The sequence below is a fragment of the Cetorhinus maximus genome, chromosome 8 (assembly GCF_964194155.1).
Source record: "Cetorhinus maximus chromosome 8, sCetMax3.hap1.1, whole genome shotgun sequence".
NCBI lineage: Eukaryota > Metazoa > Chordata > Chondrichthyes > Lamniformes > Cetorhinidae > Cetorhinus > Cetorhinus maximus.
The window spans coordinates 97,998,953-98,010,131 of NC_135886.1; positions in this window are offsets into that span (position 1 = coordinate 97,998,953).

The following is an 11,179-nucleotide window of genomic DNA, read 5'->3' on the forward strand; positions in this document are numbered from 1 at the left end:
CACAATGGAGCAGGCCAGGTCGGGAGTGCCCGATGAGGGCTTTTGACAGGAACCAGCCCACACCCTTTAAAGGCACTCATGAAAATCAAACTGCCTGGGAATGGGGTTGCAAATTCCGGAATAGGGACCCGCCCATCATTTTTAAAAGTTCCCCAGTCATCTCGACAGAGTGAAAATTCAGGCCTATAACTCGAACAGATTTGCTGACAAGATAGTCTCTGCAAGCATGACTAAACCCACCAAGAAAAGGGATTATAAGTCTTTTGGAGTTTGCATGGAAAGTGAACCTACTTATGTCAATGAGGAAGTTGTTAAATGAATGGATAAGTGCTATCCAATGAATGAATGTTAAATTGGGTTTCTGAAGGCATTTAGCTGAGTTGTAAATATGAGACTTTTAAAGATGCTTAACGCTCATGGAAATAATAGTAAATTAGTTCTTGTTGAAGTCTGATTTGGCAAGGAAGAGGCAGCTGTCGTTGACACCTGAAAGTCAAGTTGAATTTGGGGCTATCACATCAGAGCCTGTCCTGTCCTAAGCTGATATCCAGATGGGTGACAGCTCCCACTGATAACATGTATTTGGGAGATTGCCCCTAACTAATACTGTCTTAATGTGGAGTTTTCAGCAACAAATATTTCTGTTCTAAATAAAGACAATTCTGTTTTAAATCAAAAACAATTATCAGCTCATTCACACAAGGGTTAGAACTTCCAACGGGCAAAGCACAAGTAAGAACAAGGTTGGACTACTTGCCTATACATGTAAATTTCAAACAATTGACAACGTCTGCATAAAAATAACATGTACAGAATTTAGCTCGAGTCCCTTAAGTGTTCATACATGAACGTTGCTGATTAAAATATCGCCCCGATTATTGTTTTGAGGCAGATTAATCCAAAATTTGTGAGAATACCCAAGACAGGAGTCATCTATCACAGGGCCACAGTGTGCACAACCGCAGCAGTGATTTTGAATGGTTTTTAAAGGCATAGGACTGCTTGAACTGTAATGCGGTGACATCTGGACAAAATGTGTTCTTTGGGTTCAGTGTGGGTTAGAGTTCACTGATTACGGAGATAATCTGACTACATAATCTCTGAAAACTGATAGGAAGTTTACACATTTCAGAATGCAACAGAAACATTTTGTCCTTCTGGATTGAACATTTTAACCAATTATTCTAATGTCAGTGCTGTGATATATGATTCATTCCTATGGAAGTGAAGTTGATTTTTTGTTTGCTTCTCTTTTCAAGAATGTCTGCCCAAGGCCAGGTCCCTCAATCAAGCACCAAGTGGCTTTGACTGAGGGAACCCCACCCGGGGACCTCAAGCAAACATGCCAGGGTTTGCTTGTGGCTCTCCCTGTATGACACGTCCCTTGCCACCACTGGGTTAATACCAGCGGTGATGGGATGAGGCTCTTAAGGGGCATTAATTGCTTGCTTAAGGGCCTCGGTTGGAAGGCCGTCTGTGGGTCTCCCCATCATTTACTTTATCAGGTGGAGACAGGAAGGCAGCAGGCTCACCACCAACCTCCCGACTGATTAAATGCCCCCGTTCCACCAAATTTGCCACAGGATTCTGCCCATTCGTGATTCCCCTGAGGGGCTGTAAAGCATGACTCTTTCAAAACCTGGCCAATCTCCACAATGGGACTCTCTCTCTCTTTCTCTGATGTGATATTGGGCTATTCTCCCATAGTGGCATCACAAAGAGCATGATGGCCTCAGTGCAGATTTTTCATTCATGGTGCCATTGGGCAGCATTTTATAATGTGTACAAATATCGTTTATGTCAAAGCAGATAGGTTGTCTCTCCTGATAGAAAATAAGTGTGTTTGTGCATGTGTTGATTGAGGAGGAGGTGGGTCAGATGGAGATTGTAAAGAAAACACAAAGAAGAGTAACATTCAATGAGCATTATACAGGTTCACTATTTACTGCTAAATGTTGAGTAACTGTAATGCACATAGAAAGATCAAAGGCAATCCATTCTAATACTTTGCTGTTCTAACTTCTTGAACCTCCCTGATTTTAATCTCTCCATCATTGGTGGCCGTGCCTTCAGCTGTCAAGGTCCTAAGCTCTGGAATTCCCTCCCTGAACCTTTCCACCTCTTTTGCACTCCTCCTTTAAGAAGCATTATAAAACATTTTGTTTTATAATGCTTCTAAGAAGCATCTTGGGATGTATTATTACATTAAAGGTTCTGTATAAATGCAATCTGTTGTTGTTTAGTACCACTGAAAGACTGTTACAAGATCTTATAATACAAATGAGCCAGAATACAAACCACTCTCATTCAGAACCTTGTCAGCTTGGCTCCACTAGTTGTACTCTTGCTTTGGAATCAGAAAGACTTGGGATTGAGCCCCATTGCAAGATGGGGGCCCACAGTTTTGGCTGATTCGGTGCAGTACTGAAGAAGTGCGGCATTGGGAGAAGTGCCACCTTTTGGGTGAGGTATTAAAAACAGAGACACATGGAATTGTGGCTTGGAGCAAGTACCAGGTGTAAAAGGTCGAGCACAGAAATACAGAAAATAGGAGCAGGAGTAGGTCATTCAGCTCTTCTCCCCCATTCAATATGGTCATGGCTGATCCTCAATCGTAACGCCGTCCTCCTGCACTCTCCCCATACCCCTTGACATCTTTAGAATCCAAATTCTGTCTATTTCCTTCTTAAGTATATTCAGTGACTTGGCTTTCACAACCCTCTGTGGTAGAGAATTCCATAGGTTCACCACCCACTGAGTGAAGAAGTTTCTCCTCGTCTCAGTCCTAAATGGTCTACCCCATATCCTGAGACCGAGGCCCCTTGTTCTAGACACCCCCCAGCCAGAGGAAATATCATCCCTGCATCCAGTCTGTCTATCCCGGTCAGAATTTTATATGTTTCAATGTGATCCCCTCTCATTCTTCTAAACTCCAGTGAATACAGGCCTAGTTGGCATAATCTCTCCTCATACAACAATCCTGCCATCCCAGGAATCAGCCTGGTGAACCTTCGCTGCATTCCTTCTATGGCAAGCATATCCTTTCTTAGGTAAGGAGACCAAAACTGCACACAATACTCTAGGTGTGGTCTCACCAAGGCCCTGTACAGATGCAGTAAGACATCCTTGCTCCTGTACTCAAGTCCTCTCACAATGGAGGCCAATGTACTGTTTGCTTTCTTAACTGCTTGCTGCACCTGCATGCTTGCTTTCAGCGATTGGTGCACAAAGACACCCAGAGCCCTTCGTACATCAACATTTCCCAATTTATCACCATTTAAATAATACTCTGCCATTCTGTTTTTCCTACCAAAGTAGATAACTTCACACTTATCCATGTGAATCTGCCATGCATTTTCCCACTCACTCAACCCTGTCTAAATCACCTTGTAGCCTCTTAACACCCTCCTGATTGCTCACATTTCCACCAAGTTTCATGTCATCAGCAAACTTAGAAATATTACACTTGGTTCCCTCATTGAAATCATTGATATATATATATTATGAATAGCTGGGGCCCAAGCACTGATCCCTGCGGTACCCCACAAGTCACTGCCTGCCACTATGAAAAAGACCCGTTTATTCCTATTCTGTTTCGTGTCTGCTAACCAATTTTCAATCCATGCCAATATATTACCCCCATCCCATGTACTTTAATTTTGCACACTAACCTCTTATGTGGAACTTTATCAAAAGCTTTCTGAAAATCCAAATACACTATATCCACTGGTTCTTCCTTATCTATTCTGCTAGTTACGTCCTCAAAGCATGTCTGGCACAAGCTGTTATGCAGATTGTTACACCATCGCCAAATTACCTCGCTCTCTTATGGCTGTATATCAGTCTTTTTGCTTCAATGCACTGTGGCTCTTTGTAATAGCAGGACATTATGGTGAACCTTTATAAAACACTGGTTCCAACTCAACTGGAGCCTGATTCTGGACACTTTAGAAAGGATGTGACAGTATTGCAGAGGGTGCAAACAAGATTTACATGAATGGTTCCAGGGATGAGACACTTCAGTTACATGGATAGATTGGAGAAGCTGGGATTGTTCTCCTTAGAGAGGCAAAGGTTGAGAGGAGGTTTGATCAAGGTAAACAAAATCAGTGGTGGACAGATTAGAAGCTGTTCCCATTGGTGGAAGGGTTGACAACAAGAGTATGCCAATTTAAAGTGATTGGCAAAAGAACCAGAAGCGAGATGAAGAAAATCTTTTTTTTAACACAGAGAGTGGTTAGGGTCTGGAATGCACTGCCTGAGAGTGTGGTTGAGGCAGATTCAATCGAGGCATTCAAAAGGGAGTTGGATAATTGTCTGAAGAGAAAAGAATTGCAGGACCTTGGGAAAAAGTAGGAGAGTGGGTCTAGCTGAAATGCTTTCACAGATAGCTTGTGCAGACATGACACATAAATGGCCTCCTTCTGTGCTGTAACCACTCTATGATTCCATATTCACATTTCCTGGACTTAGGCTGGTACCAAAACATGAAATAAAGTCTAGAATTTTGGACGCAACAAGAATTCAAGTTATTCTTCCAGTGTTTTATTGGGATTCTTTTTATCCTCGCTTTTCTGTCTCCTTGGAAGCATTTTTAAAGTAATAGTATGTGTCATATTAAAAATTAAATTGCTTCCACATCTGCATGTCCTTCTGGCTAATGTGTATGAATGATGTTTGTAGAGTAAAGGGTTAATGGTCATGTATTTACTACGAGGTCTTTGTAAATAGTTCTAAATAAATAGTTTCAAGAAAATCTATGTACTGTCTATCTCCAAGTCATTTGTAGAGCAAGTAAAGCCTCATCAAAACAATGATAAGCTGGCTTGAAACTTTAAGTAATTAAAGAAGGAATATATTATGTGAATTCCAAACTTCCCTCCTTCTTTATGGGCCTTGGTGGTGGTGGCGTTGCCTTGCATCTGCTGCCCTGGTCCTTCTAGGTAGTAGGAGTCACTGGGACTTAGAAATATATTACCATTCCTTCACTGTTGATGGATTAAAACCCTGCAACTCCCTCCCTAACTGCACTGTGGCTGTACCTACACCACATTGACTGCAGCGGTTCAAGAAGGCAGCTCAATGCCACATTCTCAAGGACAACTAGGGATGGTCAATAAAAAATGCTAGCCTAGCCAACCACACTCATTTCCCTGGAAAGAATAAAAAAACAGAACTGGATCTAAGAAACCAACCAAGAGTTGTTTTGCTTCCAGAGCTGTTGGTAAATAATTGGCATATTCCTATTTATCCAAAGTCCAGAGGTTCTGTACAATTTTTCCTCTGTTGAATTCCATTTCCCCCTTTTTGTTTCAAGTAGTTGCTAATACTTGTTAAAGTTTGTGTGAATGTTAGACCAGCCACATGAAAATAATTTACTATTTCAAAGGAATGTTGATGGACTTTGTTCATTACTGAAGCCTCTCATTAAATAAAAAGGAGTGTGTCTCACATTATGTATCCTGTTGTTTTGAAATGCTGGAAAATGTTTTGCATTGTCACTGAGATATAGGAAACCAAATAAGGATATTTTATTGACAGAAATCTTTGGGGAATGTAAGGATTTTCTTCCCTCAGCGCAAAGCTGCAGAATCAGATTCTGCGCAACTGTCACAGGGAATGGTTGAAGGAAATAGATGCGTTTAAGGGGTAGATAAACACCTGGGAGAAGGGAATAGAAGGCGATGTTGGTAACGTGACATGAAATAAGGTGGCAGGAGTCAGGTGTGGAGCATCAACACTGACACAGACTTTGGGGCTGAATGGTCTGTTTCTATGTTGTAAAATGTTATGCAATTAAATGGTACTTCATGCATTGAGACAAACTTGCCTTTCGCTTGTTCAATTTACCCTATACCGTGCCTAGGTGCAGATCCTTGAGGTTGCCCCAGAAACAGTGCTCTGGGTGTCAGTGTCACACATGCAGCGGGTGCAGATACCATCTCAGCATGATCCTCTCAGGGTCAATAGGCGATATCTGCTGGCCCACCCAGCGAGGGAAACATGCCCTGAAGGATTCAATGCTGCAACTGCACTTGGGTTTGGGGGGGGTGTGGGGGCTGGGGGGAAAGCCTACCTGCTGTGTTCAGTGACCCCTGCCAACATGGTACTCACCGTTCCCGAGCGCAAGAGGTTGTTGAATCGCTTGTGGCACTGGACCCACGTGCGTCACACCACGTCATGGGAGCTGATTATGTCCGCCACCTCCTCCCAGGCATGTTTGGTCATATGGGGGGGCCTCCGCCTCCCGTCCCTTGGAACGAGGACCTCCTGCTGTGCTGCCACCTCCTCCAAAAGGGCAGCTAGGCACTCATCAGAAAACCCGCTGTCCTACCCTCCTGCCTGGCTTGCTCTCCAGCAGCGCTCTGGGAAGCCCTTCTACTGGCTATGATGAACAGCCTTTGCAAAGGCTGCCTGTGCTCTATTTGAACAGGCCACCGGGTCACCATTGGACCCGGTGGTCATTGCACTCCCGTCGCCGCCCGCCACTCCCGCTTTCCTTGGGAGCTGCGTGAAGCTGGGCAGGCCTTAATTCGCCTGCCCATGTAAAATGGTGGTGCGGAGCTGATGGCTGGCAGCGATCATGCCAGCCCGCACCTGCTCCTGAACAACCCGCTCAATGGGGAGGAAATTCTCCCCTTAGGTCCACAGTTAAACTTCACACTTGTCCAAGATTTGTAGCTGTAGATTGGGAGGCACAGCCAGCAAGACTTGAGTGACATTGCTGGCTGGGACTTTATGTGCCCAATAGAAGAGAATTCTTCTTCCTGTTCCTAGCTTGTACTTGCTGAATAGTCCATATTATGGTGGGATAAGTGAAGCGCTTGAAGTTCCCATGGAGTCCTTCATTATTAGTGCTTTTATTTCCAAAATGCCTGACTTGCTTTGGTCTTTTCTGGTTGCAAAGAATATTTACAAACATAAATATAAATTGATGCTGTTATGAATCTGTCCTTTCTACATCTCTTTATATTATTCAGTCTCTTGTGTATGACACATGCTTTTTGTCCATAAATCTTATTTATTGTTGTCACAATTTTTGGCTGACTTTTGGCAACAAAATTTCCCATTCTATGTCTACATTTGGTGTCAGCTGTCATGATGGACTAGTAAGCTCGGTGATTCTGTGGAGTGAGTTTCTGACATCTTTGCATTTTGTATGTTACAAAAAGTATTAAGAGCCTTTTTTTCCCTGAATTATCATGATTGTGACACTTAGTACATTGAGATTAGCAACAGCACTATTTACATTGTGTTACATGATCGAATGTTCTTCATCTTCTAAAATAATGCTTCTCAGACTGGAGTCCATGGATTCTTGAGGGGATGTAAAGACTTTCAGGGAATCCGTTATGTCGAGCCAGTTGTAGAGGTGGGCAATGTGAACAACCGCCTACGGTGCCGTGGTCAAGAGTAAGAGGAGTGGCGACCAGAGGGATGCTCTTGCTCTCTCTTGTTCTCTGCTCTCTCCTACTTTTCCCCTACTCCCCTAGTGCTCTGTCATGTTTTTCTTCTCCATGAGCTCCTGCCAAGGATTGACAAACTGCAATGAACAGCAAACTCATCTAACTGATATCTGTGAGTAAATACCTGTTTTCTTAAAAACATTATTGAAACGGACTTTATGTGTAGCCCATTCATATCATGAACTGCTGTTCTATAATGACATATCCTCAGGTTTTATGTGAGAAACTCCATGGGTGGCCTTCTTATAACTAATATACAGAATAGCATGTTAAAAAGATGAATCGGTGTATAAGAGTATATAAGAAAGAATGAATCAAGAAAAGGTGATTTGTTCCTCTCATGTGTCCCTTCTATAGATTATTTTCACTTTTCCCCATTATAACAAACTCCAGCAGTATGAGTGCTAAAATTCTTCTGTGGTAAACCTCATATGGTTATTTAGTTTCAAACCTGCTTTCAACTTAGGAAGCCCAGCCTCCAACATTAAAATTGCTTTTGATAAATGTAATTTGTCACTTAGATGAGCCAATGGTGACTGTTGCACTTTTCACTTCCTGTCATTGTCATTAACAGCATTCAGTAACTCATCATGCAACCAATCTTGTACCAATCTGCAATTCTGATATCATCATGCAAATTTTTCACACATTTCTGCCAGTGGTAATTAATTGGAGTTTTACAATACTTCAGTTGAAACATTTATTTTTTTCATTAATGCTTTGTTTTGTGAGTCACTAGAGGATTTGATGAAAGAACTTGCATTTTTTTAGCGCCTTTCATTTGACGAAAGAAAGAACTTGCATTTTTATAGCACCTTCCATTACCTTAGGGTGTCCCTAAGCATTTTACAACCACTGAAGTACTTTTGAAATGCAGTTACTGTTGTAATGTAGGAAATGCAGCAGCTGATTTGCACATAGCAAGGTTCCATGAACAGCAATCTGACAATGACCAGTTGATCTGTTTTAATAATGTTGGTTTAGGGGAACTCAGCTGCTACTATTCTATGTAGTGCAATGGGGATTTTATAAATCCACCTGTGATGTCTAATCGGAAAGATGGCACCTCTGACACTTTTCAACACGCTGTACTGCACTGGGGTGGCAGCGTAAATTTTGTGCCCAAGTCGCTCCAAATTTGAACCCTTATGTCGCAGAGATGAGCATATTACCCACTGAGCCACAGCTGGTACCATCCTGGTGTTACGGCTCACTAGGTGGTGGCTGGCACAGGCACTGTGTTAAAAGGAGTTACCCCTATAAGATGGCATGTGGTCAGGCCATGTGCATGCTTCAGAAATTGAATTGGCATGCGAGGTGCTCGGAATATCAGGTGAGTTGGGAAAGCCCAAAAATTAGGTGCCAGCAATTAAGAAAGTGTTGCTGACTGACCATACAGTGCTGGCAATTTTTTTTAAAGTGGGAAACAAAATCCTTTGGGGAGAATCGATGGTTGATGACCTCCTGTTCTTATTATAATGTTAATTTGCTAAAAAAAAAATCAATTTTTTAGTGCTTTTCTTCAGGCTATTATTTGCCACAAAAATCTTTTCAAAATGATCTGACTTCACAGCTCTGCTGATCTTTGCCTCGAGGCCTATATTCAAGCCTGCTCAGCATGATTGAAAAATACAAAAAGCATAATGTTGCAGACATTGGAAATCTAAAACGAAAGCTGAAAACATCAGAGATAATCATCTGCTCAGATAGGATCTGTAGAGCAAAGAGACGAGCCAATGCCTTGTCCACCTTTGATGACGGTCCATCAAAGGTTACACTAGGTGGCAGTAACAAACATGCTAACTATTGCAAGATAATCAAATTGATTTTGTCCGCTTTAGATAATTAAGGGGGCATCACCTACACTGAAAAGTGGGAAATCGCTCTATTTGTTTATCGTCAAGTAAACAGCATAAAATTGCACTACTGCATTGTGACACCATAGTGGAAGTGAACCTCTGCAAGAATAAAAAGTTTGAAAGTACTTTCTCATAAAAATCCTGTCCCTTTCCTGGACAACTCATGTATATAACTAAAACAGACTGGGCCTGGGTCCACTTTCCTTCGTTCAGAATTGAAAATATCAGATTGCATATATGGTTATTTCCGCATCAATTGTTCCAGCGAAAAGACTGTAGAGAATTATTAAATATTAAGTGTCCTGAGGTGCTGGGTGGTGGCAGATGAACATTTCATTTGTTCATATGACATCCCTTCATTTTTACTTTAACACACAAGTTTTTTTCATGGATGATCTTGAATGTGCACCACTTACTTTAATCTTCAACTGTGGGCATTCTCTCTAGATCATTTTCCTACATCATTAAACAAGTGTTGTGTTGAAATGATTATTCTACCATTTAAAACACCTAGTTAAAGTACAATGGACATATCTTCACTCTGAGCAGTGACATTTTCACTGTAACACTTACTAATCAGTAAGAATGAGTGTTCACTTTTCTGAAGTTTGGTTATGTGCAAATCCAAAACTCGGAAATCAACTGTAGTCTTAAACTCTTTGAGTCTTTCTAAACAGCAGCAAAAGACACAGATCTCAACCGCACAGATCACTTCTTCCTTTATTACTCCGAACATGGATTTAGGTTGCACCTTGACTAAACACAAACAGAACATCACTGGAACAGAAAGCATTCAAATGCCCTTTACCAGGCCCCTAAAAATAGGACATTAATATAAGGACAATGACAGACAGGAATTGGTCTGTCTATTCTGTCTCACGCAACTGCAATGCATTGTGTATCATAACGTATATATACACCTCACCCCATCCAAAAGTCTGGGAGAGACAAAAAAAACACACACAAAAACCCAGTAGATATTACTGCCCCTGATAGATATAAAGTAATACAACACAAAAATTGCATTACATTCATGGATATCAGGACTTGAATTATGGTATGAATATGAGCAAGTTCACTATTTTGTGCTGCTGCACCTGTGCATTGCTATACATTTTCTAAAAGGACAGGTCAATGTGAAATTGTTTGAAGCAAGCAAAATGAACTGGAATTTGCCTATTTTGATCACAAACACAATTCTGCTCTTGTCCTTATGACTAGTTCCATAATTGCAATTAAACTTGAACTGCCTAGTGTCAGTAAAGGAGAATGTGTGGGCATGGTAGAAAGGAGCAAAATCTTATGCTTTTTGAATGCGTCAAAACATAGTATGCTTATTTGACACTCATACATTAAAAGGAGAACCATCCACCATTTGAAATGATTTCCTTCCTATGTTTGCACACTGTCTCTTCAAAGAGGGAAGACTTTGAGGCTATGTCTAAAGCAGTCTGGTGGTGTGAGAAAGTGAATCAATCAACTTATCTTCTGATTTTACATCCTTCGGTATGGAAACTCATCTCCATTTAATGTGTCCCCTTCAAATAAACCAGACAAAATGAGGCCTATACTCCTATACTTATGTTTTTCAACTCCATGCTCCAACATTCTTCCTCAATTATCAAGGGATTGTCAAAGGAAAGGACACTATCTCTGGTACTCTGTCACTTACACCTCCTTTGTATTTTCTGATTTGTTTTATTTCATCCCCCATACCCCCCTCCATCGCGCACCCCCCCAACCCCACCCCCCCCCCCCCCCTGCAATCCCATGCTGTCTCTCACTGTTCTGCAGGACTGAAACCAGAGGTTTGTACAAGGCACGTGGAGTCAAGCATAATTGAGTATAATAAGT